The following is a 13530-nucleotide window of genomic DNA, read 5'->3' on the forward strand; positions in this document are numbered from 1 at the left end:
TTTATCCAAGGGGACGCTATCATCATTTAGCCATACAGTAGAGCTGTATGCCATTAGCAACAATTATGGCTGTGTTTCCCCTTGCTTTCAGCTGTTCTCAGTACCAACTCAGAAAGGCCATTTTGATTGTTGTTACAATGCCAGAGTAGTCAATCATCCAGACTGTTGTCCATATAATGACTGAAAAGGCTACTCCCCCTCTTCAGGAACCATACATTTGTCTGGCCTGTCAACAAATATCCCTCCGCTGTGGTTGCACCTATGGTATGGCAATCTGTGTAGCTGAGACATGCAAGCCACCATACCCCCGACAAGGTCCATAGTTTATTTGGGGGGGGGGTTATATATGATATCTCAGCTAACAATATCAAATAAAAGCAATTTATTTGTGGCATATCTAGTTTTGTCTTTCGTATTAGGTATCTTCATGATGAACTGAAGGAAAGCAACAACTAAAACCACACATTTACCTAACTGCAGCAAAAGTGAAAAATACAACATATACAAACCCCAGAAGGCTCTAGCATAGACAACAACCCAAAATACTTAAAACAGGTAACCATACAAGGTCCCATCCCAGAAAGTATAACCAATGCTGAAGAATCACTGTCACACATCAAAATCCTATATGAAACAGATCCACTCTAATAGTTCATATCCAAGGTGTAAACATTCCTGAAACTGCACAATTTGTATCATTTGGCATAACCAGCCAAAACACCAACAACCCCAAAAAGGAGGAAATGTTTCATAAAAAAGCAAGTCCAGAAAATGTGGATGCCTGAAACCACTGAATTCATATAGCTGTTAAAATTGGTGCTAAGCAACCATCATTTTTTATTTAATAACAACATGTATGTACAGCTTGATGAAAGATCCATGAGTACACCTATATTTGGAATAGCCGGCTGCCGTGGCCGAGCGGTTCTAGGCACTTCAGTCTGGAACCGCGCGACTGCTATGGTTGCAGGTTCGAATACTGCCTCAGGCATGGATGTGTGTGATGTCCTTAGGTTAGTTAGGTTTAAGTAGTTCTAAGTTCTAGGGCTGTAGCTTCCCCTTGCTTTCAGCCATTCGCAGTACCAGAACAGCAAGGCCATTTTGGTTAATGTTACAAGGCAAAATGGCTAAGCAGGGATGGCTAGAGGACAAATGTAAGGATGTAGAGGCTTATCTCACTAGGGGTAAGATAGATACTGCCTACAGGGAAATTAAAGAGACCTTTGGAGAAAGGAGAACCACTTGCATGAATATCAAGAGCTTTGATGGAAACCCAGTTCTAAGCGAAGAAGGGAAAGCAGAAAGGTGGAAGGAGTATATAGAGGGTCTATACAAGGGCGATGTACTTGAGGACAATATTATGGAAATGGAAGAGGATGTAGATGAAGATGAAATGGGAGATATGATATTGCGTGAAGAGTTTGACAGAGCTCTGTAAGACCTGAGTCGAAACGAGACCCTGGGAGTAGACAACATTCCATTAGAACTACTGACAGCCTCGGGAGAGCCAGTCCTGACAAAACTCTACCATCTGGTGAGCAAGATGTATGAGACAGACGAAATACCCTCAGACTTCAAGAAGAATATAATAATCCCAATCCCAAAGAAAGCAGGTGTTGACAGATGTGAAAATTACCGAACTATCAGTTTAATAAGTCACAGCTGCAAAGTACTAATGCGAATTCTTTACAGACAAATGGAAAAACTGATAGAAGCCGACCTCAGGGAAGATCAGTTTGGATTCCGTAGAAATGTTGGAACACGTGAGGCAATACTGACCCTTCGACTTATCTTAGAAGAAAGATCCCCGATGTCATTCAATCTGTATATAGAGCAAGCAATAAAGGAAACGAAAGAAAAGTTCGGAGTAGGTATTAAAATCCATGGAGAAGAAATAAAAACTTTGAGGTTCCCCGATGACATTGTAATTCTGTCAGATACAGCAAAGGACTTGGGAAGAGCAGTTGAACAGAATGGACAGTGTCTTGAAAGGAGGATATAAGGTGAACATCAAAAATGAGGATGATGGAATGTATAGTTGAATTAAGTCGGGTGATGCTGAAGGAATTAGATTAGGAAATGAGACACTTAAAGTAGTAAAGGAGTTTTGCTATTTGGGGAGCAAAATAACTGATGATGGTCGAAGTAGAGAGGATATAAAATGTAGACCGGCAATGGCAAGGAAAGCGTTTCTGAAGAAGAAAAATTTGTTGAGATCGAGTATAGATTTAAATGTCAGGAAGTCGTTTCTGAAAGTATTTGTATGGTGTGTAGTCATGTATGGAAGTGAAACATGGAAAATAACTAGTTTGAACAAGAAGAGAACAGAAGCTTTCGAAATGTGGTGCTACACAAGAATGCTGAAGATTGGATGGGTAGATCACATAACTAATAAGGAGGTATTGAACAGAATTGGGGAGAAGAGGAGCTTGTGGCACGACTTGACTAGAAGAAGGGATCGGTTGGTAGGACATGTTCTGAGACATCGAGGGATCACCAATTTAGTATTGGAGGGCCACGTGGAGGGTAAAAATTGTAGAGGGAGGCCAAGAGATGAATACACTAAGCAGATTCGGAAGGATGTAGGTAGCAGTAGGTATTGAAGGATGTAGGTAGCAGTAGGTATTGGGAGATGAAGAAGCTTGCACAGGATAGAGTAGCATGGAGAGCTGCATCAAACCAGTCTCAAGACTGAAGACCACAACAAGAAGTTCTAGGGAACGGATGACCTTAGATGTTAAGTCCCATAGTGCTCAGAGCCATTTGAATCATTTTTTATTTGGAATAATAACTGGCATATACATAAACAACATTAATAGAGGATGGGTGGGGGGGGGGGGGGGGGGCTGAAGTCAGCTTCTGTGTATGCAGGTGCTAATATATTTTAAACAGAATGTTGATGATATTTATTTTGTAAATGGAAACAGAAAATCATTCATATATATTTAACAATCTTTGCCAGGTTAATTAAAAGAATAAATAGCACAACAGGTACAAAAAATTCCAAGGCTTGCATATAAATGTAATGTATTCTGGAACTTCATTGTACCTAAATATCCACAAAAAAGCAGTGCTACACAGAACTTATGAAATACCACTGACAGACCAGAGCACAAATCCATATTATTAAGACACTAAAATATAAAAAATGGATACTTAATTTCACCCATAAGAAATACAGTATCAAATAAAAATGTAACTGTCACCTGAAACCCAAAACTATCCAGTTAAAACAATCTATCTTCCTGTATAGATTGTTTAATGTTTGTAGGAAGAATTACACACAAAACATATTCAGACCAAAATGTGTAAAAATTGTAGGAATGACTTCATGTAACATCATAAACTTCTGTTTAATTTGTTCTTTAATGAGAGACTAGTTTTGGTCAAAGACCATTATTCATCAACTGTTGTGGATAAAGAAAAATTTCAGACAAAAAGTTTGTTTGAAAATTGTAGTAAAAATCCAAGCAATACTTATAGATTTTTGTTAACAGCAAGAGTTATGTATATACATCAAAGAACACAATGTCAAAAATAAACTGTAAGACAAAAAATAGGCCATACGAAAGAATTATACAAAAGTGCTGGCAATTGATAGATGTGATGTATGTGTACAGACAAACATATGATTACAATTTCAAAAAAAGAAATTGATTGTTTATTTGAGAGAAAGAGCTTCACAAATTGAGAAAGTCAATAAAGTTTTGGTCCACCTCTGTCCCTTATGCAAGTAGTTACTCAGCTTGGCAGTGATTGATGTAGGTATCGTGCCAAATTCTGTCCAGTCAGCGCGTCAGATTTCAAAATCCCAAGTTTGTTGGATGACCTTGCCCATAATGCTCCACAAATTCTCAATTGGGGAGAGATCTGGTGACCTTGCCGGCCAAGGTAGGTTTTGGCAAGCACAAAGACAGGCAGTAGAAACTTATTGTTTGTGGGTAGGCATTATCTTGCTGAAATGTAAGCCCAGGATGGCTTGTTATGAAGGGTAACAAAACAGGGCATAGAATATTGCCGAAATACTGCTGCTGTACTACAAGGTTGCCATGGATGACAATGAAAGAGGTTATGCTATGAAATGAAAGTGCATCCCTAACCATCACTTTGGGCTGTCAGGTCATATGGGAGGCAGCGGTCAGGTTGGTATCCTACCACTGTCCGGGGCACCTCCAGTCATATCCTCAGGCTGGAATCTCATTTATTGGAGTAGACTTGTCTTCAGTGATAAATCCTATTTTGAACTGAGGTTCAATGGCCAGCAAAGGTGTGTTTGAAGACGCCCTGATAGTGGTGGGATACCAACCTGACTGTCGCATGACAGCTGGGAATGAGGATCTGGGGTGCTATTTCATTTCTCAGCAGGATGCCTTTGGGTATCATCTTCAGCACCCTTAAAGCACAGTGGTACATCGACGATATTCTATACCTTATTTTGTTGCCCTCCATGGCAAGCCATCCTGGGTTTACATATCAGCAAGATAATGCTCTTCCGATTTGGTGAGATTTTCTACTGCTTATCTTTGTGGTTGCCACACACTGCCTTGGCCAGCATGGTTGCCAGATCTCTCCCCAACGTAGAATATTTGGAACATAAAGGGCAGGATCTTCCAACCATTTTGGGATTTTGATGATCTAATGTGCCAGTTGGACATAATTTGGCACGATATCCCTCATGAGGACATCCAACATCCAACAACTCTTATCAGTCAGTGTAAAGCTGAATAACTGCTTGCATAAGGGTCAGAGGTGGACCTACACATTATTTGTTTGCTCAATTTGTGAAGCTCTTTCTCTTGAAGAAATTATCCATTTTTTCTGAAATTGCGATAATTTGTCTGCTTATACATGAACATTGCATCTACCAATTTGCATCCCATTCGGATAATTTCTTCATGGTGCATCCTTTTTTTGTCATAGAATATATCACATTTATTAATAATGTTTAGTCATGCACAGGTAGATGCATAGGAACACACAAAATAAAACACCTTTGGGAACATTGCTTTGTTAGGTAACATTGCTGGCTGTCAGCTTGACTCCAGTGCATCAGGCTATTTGAAGAACAATTGGTTCGGTGACTTTACTAAGTTCAGATGTTTGTATATGCTTGTATCATCAATAGACATCGTTTGTCAGAGTATCAGGGTTGTGTTGTTATTTATTGTAACCATTTTTCTATAGCCTGAGAATCTACATTGGTGACTTTCCACAGTTGCAGTCACACATAAATTCAGCATATCTGTCTGCTCCGCAATGACAATGGTGCCAGCGTGCCCCCATTGTGCTGGGGCATTTTCACTAGGAGACAGTATTTCTCCAGTCGCAATATCATCCGCTGTGGATAACGTCTCAGATGCAACCCATATTATCAAATGTGACACTGACACTCTCTTGGACAGTGCTACATTTCTGTGCAAGAACGTCAAACTGTGGGAGGTGACAAATAATGTACTCTATGATTTTGCTTGGACCCCAGTTTCTTTTGTAAACCAGGCTACATCTGAGCCACAGCAATCCAACCAGCAGGATACATGTTTAATTGCTTTCAGCGAGGCAAACACAACATGCACGAATACAGTTGCTTCGGAACTCATTCAGCCGGCTTCATCATCTACTGTGCAGTCTCATGTGTGCCATATCACACTGCTTACAGACAATAATTACTCGGGATTGTACCAATATAAACATCACCCTAGCAATCTTTCAGCCACAGGACGCACCTAAAACACTGCCTTTCCCACCAGACCAAACTACTTTGTGGTTCATCATAGTGGACAATTTCTTTACATTGAGTGATGTCTTCAGCAGTGATGCCAAATTCATCACATTATTAAACCACTTGAGTGAAAATGTGGACACAATAAGTGATATCATCCTCACCCCTCCAGCAGACAACAAGTGAGAGACAGTCCGCGCTGCTCTCGCCTGCTATCCAGAGGAGCAAATTCATCACGTTATTTATGATGAAGTTCTAAGTGAAGAGAACTCATCACAGCTATGGTATCACTTACTCACACAGACTGACATTCATCTTGTGCCAGACCAAATACAATGGACTTTCTGGGTTGTGAAGCACCCCACACAATTGCAACTAGCAATGGTGGCCTGGCCTGAACATAAACCCTTGAATGCAAACCCTTAAACTTGCCGATTGAATACATTTGATTATACAACAGAAACAATGCATTAATAATGTTGACAACAATGGTGGTGCGTGTAATGTGCTGTTTGCATGCCGGTCATGAAATGGCCTGCCAACCGTAAGCTTAGCTGACTTCACCTGACTCCCACTGACTCTGATGTCACCGTCCCCAGCCAAAGTAATGACCTTTGCATGACAACAACAAACTCCCACTTACCTGCCATCCATACAATGCATGTAATTGTACAGAACACCGCCAACTGCATCACATCCACACTGCTGCAATGCACCACTGAGCATGCCATGTCCATGGCTGCACGGAACACCACCAACCACTTCATGTCTGTGCAATCACAACATGTGGTGGACCTCACCACTCCCAGGCAGAAATGTTTCAGCTGGCATCATGCAAAATACGCTGCTGCCCCCTGCAACTGCAGACCATCATGCAGTTTCCCAGACTAACTCCATGTTCCACTGGAGACGCACTGGACCATGCTGGAGATTTAAGCTGCCTTGACACTCATGGAGACAATGACAGATTGCACCATGACACTTACTTCACAATAACAGATTTTTTGTGCACAATTAAACCAGAAACCGACTATATCTCATCAACACAGGATCTGAGGTCAGCACTACTTCACCCTCTTCCTATGTGCAGCTCAAGTCTTCACACCTGTCCATGTCTGGAAGGTGAGTAATTTGGTAATCTGAGCCTATGGCTCACAGGTCCACACACTCGACTTCAGCTTCACCAAACAATTAACCTGTTATTGCTGCTGAGTTTCTCTGGCACTTCAACTTAGTCCCAGACATGTCCAGTGGCAGACTTATACAAACAATCAGTGGCCGCTCCACCACAAGTGTCTGCAGCCATGTCCCTTCAGTGACTTAGCATAATGGCACAGCCCTCTCGACATCCTGACCCCCACATCCACAGATACACCCGACAGCCATCAACTCCTTAAAATGCCTCTGCATGAGTGATCAATTGCAGTGATCAGTTGACACATGTCCAACAACTTTATTCTGACACGTGAAATGAACTTTCATTTATGCCACAGTAACAACACTGTCAGCAACAAGGTTCAAGACATCGACCATGAACTCCTCTTGAAATGACAGAATCTCGATCGATTGTGCCAACTGCTTCCACTCGTCACTTCCTCCTCACTAACACACTCACAGCGTGCTGACTTGGCACCTCTGTCGTCATCCACGTAGATGCCTGCAACATCGCTCCCAGCAGTCGCTTCAAATGTTAGTACAATACCGCTTGTCCGCTCATCCCCCACTGAGTTTTTGAGTGACCCATCACAAGTGCATTTCAGACAATACACCATTAAGAATGAAACAGTCCACAAAATCATTACCATATCTGGTCCCAGTACATCACAGACCACATCAAATTCCACATGACCTACTTCGGGTTGTCAAAGCATCACTGTATGAACTCTTACCAAAAGGCTTGGTCCACCGCTTACAGTTCTTGGGCTTCACCTGTAGAATTGGTCCCCAAGAAAGATGGTTCTGTCAGGTTGTGCAGTGACTATAGAATCCTTAATGCCCGCACTATTATGGATGACTACCCAGTTCCAAACATACAGGACTTCACCCACTATCTGGCATATGCCTTCCTTTTCAGTGTCATCAATTGTAATACCTATGTGTCCAGATGACATTCCAAAAACAGCCATAATCATGCCATTCAGTCTGTTCAAATTTATGTTCATGCTTTATGGACTTGAAAATACAGCACAAACATGGGAGCACTTTATCAGTAGGTTACTCTTCAAGCTCCCAATTTCCTACTCCTCTCACACGACAATGTATCACACAGCCACTACATCAAACAACTTTTCGATGCCTTCTCTTACATCAGCATAATTAACAAAGAAAAATGGCAATTCCTTGTCAAAGAAGTCATCTTCCTCAGACATCAGGCTACCAAGAATTACGCATATTCCTAGACATGATAAATTTCTACAGAAGACATTTTTGACAAGCAGCATGCTTGCAAGCACCTCCAACAGAAGCCCTTGTCAGCAAACATGTGGATGAACCAGAACTAGACGGTGTTTGAACGCATCGCATAAAGTCTCCCTTGCCCAAGCCAACACCCTGGACATGCCAACCCTTCGCTCAGCTTGTCATAACAGCAGACATGAGCAACTCTGTTATCAGAGCTGTGTTACAACAAGAGGTAGGGGTGTCCTGCAATCGCTGCGGTTCTTCTCTCACAAACTCACGCCATCCCAAAGCAAGTGGTCCGCCTATGACAGGGAGCTCTTAACACTCTGCAAGGCAGTACAATATTTCAGGCAAGTTGTTGAAGGATGTCCCCTGATTATTTACACCGATCATCGCCCCCTCAGGGGCTCTCTCTGTCCACAACCCACCTAAAGCTAAAGACCCTGCCCAGTGGTATCAACATTTGAACTACTTAGCCCAGTTTACCACAGACATCTTTCAGAGGTGCAGAAATATTTTTCATGTATCAGTGCAGTGTCATCTACAATCAGTTATTGTCAGCTCCCAGAGGCGCAACAAAATGACCGACAGTTACAAGCTATCACTCATAATAATGGACACAAATGTAAGAATGGAACTTCAATTGCAACTTCTGGTTACACGAAAAGTGCGCGAAATTAAATCTAAAGTTCGTCAGCGATGATTCGTGGACATGTCACGGTTGTTTACATGACGAAACGGCCGATCTTGTAAGTGCAGTTGATACAAAAAACGAAATTATAAAATTACTATGAAGTGACATTGAGGCATTAAAAACCAAACTTTCGACCATCAAGAAAGAAAATGATACATTAATACAAGGAAAGAAGTCCTGTGTGTGTAAAAGCCATCAAACGGAAAAGCAAGAAGATCGCGAAAATACGAGTGACCGATTGTACTTTAAAAACAACATTTCAAGTGTTCCCGTTGATGTCTCGGTAAACTCAGTAAGCCAAAAACCGGAAGATAAGTATAAATGGAAGAAGGTGGTGACATACAGCAAAAGGAAAAACAAGGCGACAGACACGCAACAAAAGGAAAATGACTTTTTAATAATTGGCGATTTGCTGCTGAAGAATATCGCTGTCCCCAGTTGCAAGATCGACGTACGACCTGGTATTAGAATGCATCAACTCGGTAAACATTTTAAAAATATGCTAAATGCAAGACAAGATACTATAGAACCAGATTCTGAAACCAGACATAACTATAATGGGGTGTTTATACATGTTGGAACAAATTCGTTAAGGAGCAGCAGTGAGGAAGAAATGGCAAGCGAAGCAAGAAACATGATTTGTTCTGCAAGAAATATGTATGCAGGATCTTGTCTGATACTTAGCGGAATCATAAACAGAAGGTCGGTGAGTGAAAAATATATAGCCAAAATAAACTGTGCTTTTAAAGAACAATGTGATCGTCTTGGGGCAATTTTTATAGACCCAAACAAATTCCTATGTGAAAACTCACTAGCGAAGGATGGCTTGCATTTAAATAGACTGGGGTCTGTAACGTTCAGCAGAATGTTTGCAGATGTCCTATGTCCTATGTGAAAACTCACTAGCGAAGGATGGCGTGCATTTAAATAGACTGGGGTCTGTAACGTTCAGCAGAATGTTTGCAGATGTCTGCAAAATCATTAGATGCAAGGGAAACTTACTATGGCCTGAAGGGGGTGAAAAATCATACACTCCAGCTGGAAAAGAAAAATATAAGCACCATACAAAAAAAGACGATACCAAAGAATTTGCCCCAGAATACAGCTCACAACATGTAAACCAACCATTACATAAAAGTACTTCATCAAAATATTCAACACTTTGGTAACAAAAAATTAGAAGCAGAAGTACTCCTGAGTGAAGTAAGACCAGACATATTATGCATAAGTGAACATGGACTAACTGAAAGTAAAATATATAATGTGGCAATAAAGGACTACAAACTAGCTAGTTACTTCTGCAGATCTAAATATAAGGGTGGTGGCGTTTGCATATATAATAAAACAGGTACTCTATCAAAGAATGTAAACAGTGAAGCTGCTGCATTTCCCATAGCTAGAGAAAAAGACTTTGAAGTTACTGGTATAGTGGCAGAGGATTTTAGAGTGTTTTGTGTGTACAGGTCACCATGTGGCAATATTAGCATCTTTCTAAAAAAAAATTGCTAGCTTATTGAGAATGAATATGAAAAGAAATCTTATTATTTGTGGAGACTTCAACACTGACATGGGAAAAGACACAAAAATAAGACAGAATTTTTGAAGAATTGTTTATACAGCATAACATGAAAGTGACAATAACTGCACCAACAAGAGTGACTTCACAAAGTGAGACAATTATTGACAAAATAATTACTAATATGTGTAACTCTGAGTCACATGTAGTTCAGACAGAAATATCTGATCATCATGGACAACTAATCAGCTTTTGCAGAAGTAATGACACAGTATCAGAACCAAAACAAACAACCAAAGAAATTAGGATTATCAGTGAACAAAATATCAACATCTTTAGAACAATGTTAAGTAAGGAAACCTGGAATGAAACCCTACAGGCCCAGAGTGTAAATGAAAAATATGATGCATTTATTTCAACAATTAAGTACCATTTTAATGTAGCATTTCCCAAAGTAAAGAGACAAGAAAGGCAGCAAGATCAAACACAGTGGATTACCAGTGAAATACTAGAACAGCGAAGGAAGCTTCAGGACGTGAGACAGATGGGCGAAGCTGAAAAATATAAAATGTTAAAAAAGAAGTATAGAAAAACAATAAGAGAAGCGAAAGCAAGAGCAATTGACACCACTATAGCGATCTCAAAAAACAAGGCAAAGGCAGCTTGGAATGCAATCAATGCTGAAAGAAAGGAAAAAGATGGGTCAAACAAAGAAGAAGCTATTAGGTCAATTAAAATAGACAACACAGTGGTCACAGATGGTATGGAAATAGCAAACATAGTGAATAATAACTATATCAGTGTAGAAGAAAACCTAAAATTGGAAAGAAAACAAAAACAGAAGGGTATTAAGGTACCAAAAAGATCATGCAGTACTATGTTCTTAAGACCAGTCACGGAAGATGAATTGCGGAAAACTATACAGAAACTGAAGTCCAAGAAATCAGCTGGTGATGATGAAATATCAAATCATGTAATAAAGCTGGTATGTGAGGAGATAATAACACCACTGCTGAACATAGCAAACTGTTCTTTCACAGATGCAATTTTTCCAGAAAAACTGAAGATAACGAAGGTAGTGCCAGTGTACAAGAAAGGGTGTAAGGATGATCCCAACAACTACGGACCAGTTTCACTGATATCAGGTTTTTCAAAAATCCTAGAAATGCTTCTCATGCCCTCACAACATGGTTTCAGAAAGGGTAAATCTACAGAATCAGCAATTGTCAGTCTAATAGAATACATTTTACAGTCCTTAGATGAGAAAAAGGTTGTCTCTGCAATGTTTCTGGATATTTCAAAGGCTTTTGACACCATTGACCATGAAATGCTGATACAAAAATTAAGCAACTATGGCATTCGGGGGCAACCAGGTGAATGGATAAAATCATACTTGTGCAACCGCAAGCAGTATGTATCATTAGGAAACTCGTACCAATCAGAAACCAAATCCATCAAATATGGAGTGCCGCAGGGTTCGGTAATCGGGCCATTGTTATTTAATGTATTTGTTAATGATATAGGTGTCGAGGAGGAAGAAAAGAAAATATTGTATGCTGATGACATGACAATACTAAATAGTGACCAAAATATGGAACAGCTTGAGAGAAGAGCATACATATCTGCAAATGTCACAGCTCAATGGCTGTTGGAAAATGAACTGGTTATAAATCTAAAAAAACTATGTATGCAGTGTTTAAAAACAAGGAAAAGGCTGTAGACATGGATTTAGAGGTTGATGGAACAAGGCTGGAAGAAGTAGAATCTGCTCGATTCTTAGGTATTCTTGTGGATAATGAACTGAAATGGAAAAAACATATTAATAATGTCTGTAAGAAACTGAGCTCTGTCATATTCTTAATGATGCAGCTATCACAGTATTCAGACAAGAACCTTCTGTGTACAGTGTATCATGGACTTTTCGAACCATACTTACAGTATGGAGTGACTGTGTGGGGAAACTCAAACAAACAAGAGACAAAACGAGTGTTCACATTACAAAAAAAAAAAAGCAATTAGGACCATTTTAAGAAGAATGACCTCTCAAACATGCAGAAACTGCTTCAAGAATTTATGTATCTTAACTTTTTCATCGTTGTATATATACAAAACAATAATGTACATCACAAAAGGTAGTGAGGACTGGATTACAAATGCTAGTGTACACACCCACAATACAAGAAAGAAGAATGAAGTACGGAGCATACCCCACCGACTGGCAATGCTAGAAAAAGGACCCCAGTACTCTGGTATCAGACTACTAAGAAGTCTGCCCAAAAACCTGCAAGATAGTGTACTTCACAATGACTTTCTAAAGAAACTTAAAGACTATCTCATTGAAAAAGAGTTCTACAGTGTTGCAGAATACTTATGCCATTAAATTTGTATATATTGTTACTCATTATCAGTGATGTAAAAATGTAAGCTAAAGGTGTAGAAAAATAAGTGATAAAGAATGTTAATACTTTGACATGTCCTATATTACACGTACATTTACTGTACACAATGTAATCTTACAGGATCAAATAAAATTCAATTCAATTCAATGTCCACATGTACCTCAATGCCTCCATCGAGCAATCTTCAGACAGCTTCACAATTTGCCACATGCCAGCATTCGCCTTGTGACAGACAGGTTCATTTAGCCTAACGTCAAAACAAATTGCAAACTACGGGCTCACGCATGTATACCATGTAAAAAAAGTAAAGTTTTGAGCAGTGTACAACCACAACTAGGCCAGATAGATATTCTAAACAATGAAATCCTCATCGAAGGACAACACACAGACTGACAGACTACAGATGGGTCCATCACACGGCACTTTTGTAACGCAGTTGCACTTCTGTGTGACACTGATGGCATCCTTACAGTCATAGCATTATGTCTGCTCTCATCATTGCCCATACCCAGCGACACACCGCCCATGCTCTCCATGTCTCACACTACAGTTGGCCCCACCACATTTTGGCCCATCACCCCAATTTCCACGTGTACACCATACTGCATACCTCACCACCCAATGTCCTTGAGGCTGCAGATGACAACACATCCAGGCGGCATACCTGCCTCTATGTCATCACCTCCTCGACACTCCACACAGCCTCCATCACCATGTTCCACACTGGGGGAAGGGGGTGGGGCAGCTCTGTGGAACACTGTTTCTTCGCAAGGTAACATCACTGGCAGTTGATTTGGCTCTA

The 13530-nt window shown here is 40.3% G+C and overlaps 1 protein-coding gene across 3 annotated transcripts in view; it reads left to right on the top strand.

The window, feature by feature from the left end:
* LOC124730383 (TBC1 domain family member 13) overlaps positions 1-13530 on the top strand; it is a 237540-nt gene that overhangs the window by 193718 nt on the left and 30292 nt on the right. The gene's annotated exons all lie outside the window — the stretch shown is intronic.

Source organism: Schistocerca piceifrons, chromosome 1 (assembly GCF_021461385.2).
Source record: "Schistocerca piceifrons isolate TAMUIC-IGC-003096 chromosome 1, iqSchPice1.1, whole genome shotgun sequence".
Classification (NCBI taxonomy): domain Eukaryota; kingdom Metazoa; phylum Arthropoda; class Insecta; order Orthoptera; family Acrididae; genus Schistocerca; species Schistocerca piceifrons.